A 1,869-nucleotide genomic window follows, 5' to 3' on the forward strand; every position below is an offset into this window, starting at 1 on the left:
CGGCGATCCGGCGATCCGGCGGGGGGCGCGGGGAGCCAATGGGCGGCGGGGATCCGCCGGCGCGGCTCGGGGGCCCCTGGAGGAGGAGGAGAGGAAAAACCACGGGATTGAGCTCTGTCAGTGGCGCTCGCGGCTTCCGAGGGGGAAGTGCCGGGGAATAATTAATGTTTTTATTAAATTTGGAGGGAATTTTTTTTTTTTTTGCAGCCGATCGCCGCGCGTGGCCTTCAGGTGGGTCTTCCCCCCGCAACTTTGCCCGGCGCCCCTCAGGATTGCGCGGCGGCGGCGGCGGGGCCGCGGGAGCGATCCTGTGGGAGAAGGTGGCCGGTGCGCGGGGCGGGGGGGCCGGGTGTGTGTCTGTGTCTGTGTGTGTGTGTGCGCGGGGTGTGCGTGGCCGCCGGGCGCCGCCGCCGCCGCGAGGTGCGCGCCGAGACCCGCGTTCGCCATTACGAGTTGAGCCCACGTTCGCCGAGCCGCGGCTGCCGCCGGCGCGGATCGCCCGCGGGTGCGGCGCGCAGTGTAAATAAAGCCCTGCCTCTCGCCCTGCTGGCCGCCGCCGCGGAGTGCTTTRGCTCCGCGTTTAGCTGGCAGGAGCGGGTAACCCAGGTGAAGGCAGAGAAGGGAGGGTTGTTTTTTTATGAATGGGACTCTTTGAGGTTAATTAGGTATGCAAATGCAAGCAGTTCATTCATGCTGTTGCTTTTTTTTTTTTTTTTTTTTTTTTTTTTTTTTTTTTTTTTTTTTTTTTTTTTTGTTGATTTCGATTTTTGTAACTTGTTTTCAAATTATATTTTTTTTTTAAATCTAAAAGCCATCTTGTATTCCCCTCCAGGCTGATTGGAGTCCAGATCCCGACGAAATCTCCAGATCAAATGCCCAGTAAATAAAACACTGAGCTAAGACTCGTGGAAGAGCTGCAGAATGGATGGATTTTATGACCAGCAAGTGCCTTACATGGTCACCAATGTGAGTGATCRGTTCAAAGTTGGTGTTTATAAACTTGACTCCGACTTATTTCTGTGGGGGAGTTTTATAGAAACAGTCTCTGCTTTGTTACGGCTGTAAGGGCGACTCTTCATCTGGGAGCTTTGCCTGCAAGATGAGCMTATCTTCTTAGTTATTGCAATAAAGCATCGTGTTCTTTTAAAGACAGTTTTGGGATGATTAAAAAATCATGCACATGATTAGCGGATGAGGGAGGCGAGAGCAGYAGCAGCTGCATTCAAAGTTTCTGGCTGCGTTTGCCTGCAACGTTCAGAAGAATGAAGTTGAGGCAAACATTAACCTTTTTTTTTCTTCTCTCTCTTTTTTTTCCTTTCAGGACTTTGCAAACAATTTTATAAGTAACACAAGGGAAACAAAGTGGTCTATTATAATTTCATATCTGTATTCTCCTGCATAGCTTATGCTATGGGGATTTATGGGCTATTGTATAGGTTTATATACTTAAGATGCTAAAAATACATGATTGGTATTGTGTTGCTGCTTGAGCACATTATGTATGTATCTGTACAAATAGATGTCTACATAGATAGAAATGTGTTGCATTTAGACACAGGAATCTYTCAGAGGATGTTAGGTGCTCAGCAGTATCTTTTGTTGGAAATTGAAGGCTTGCAAGATGACCATTTCCCTGTTTGAAAATGTATGAATTTATGCCAACTTTACATATTCTTGATTAAAAAAAAAARCCCAAAACAAGCCCAACCAAATCTCAAACCTCAAATTTCTAAAGTAACTGATCTTTCCTGTTTATAGAATCCGCGTGGGAGAAACTGTAATGAGAGACCGACAAATGTCAGGAAAAGAAAATTCATTAACAGAGACCTGGCTCATGATTCAGAAGGTGAGGGCCTGTCATTCCCCCCC

At 47.5% G+C, this 1,869-nt stretch overlaps 1 long non-coding RNA gene across 1 annotated transcript; it reads left to right on the forward strand.

Moving 5' to 3' along the window:
* The first annotated feature begins 22 nt into the window (after positions 1-22).
* Positions 23-1,840, forward strand: LOC130588493 (uncharacterized). The gene is made up of 3 exons (XR_008966973.1): positions 23-231; positions 833-966; positions 1,759-1,840. It is a non-coding gene; the product is annotated as an uncharacterized LOC130588493 (long non-coding RNA).
* Positions 1,841-1,869: the final 29 nt, after the last annotated feature.

Source organism: Malurus melanocephalus, unplaced genomic scaffold, assembly GCF_030028575.1.
Source record: "Malurus melanocephalus ecotype Western Australia unplaced genomic scaffold, MMel_1.1 scaffold_5612, whole genome shotgun sequence".
Taxonomy (NCBI): domain Eukaryota; kingdom Metazoa; phylum Chordata; class Aves; order Passeriformes; family Maluridae; genus Malurus; species Malurus melanocephalus.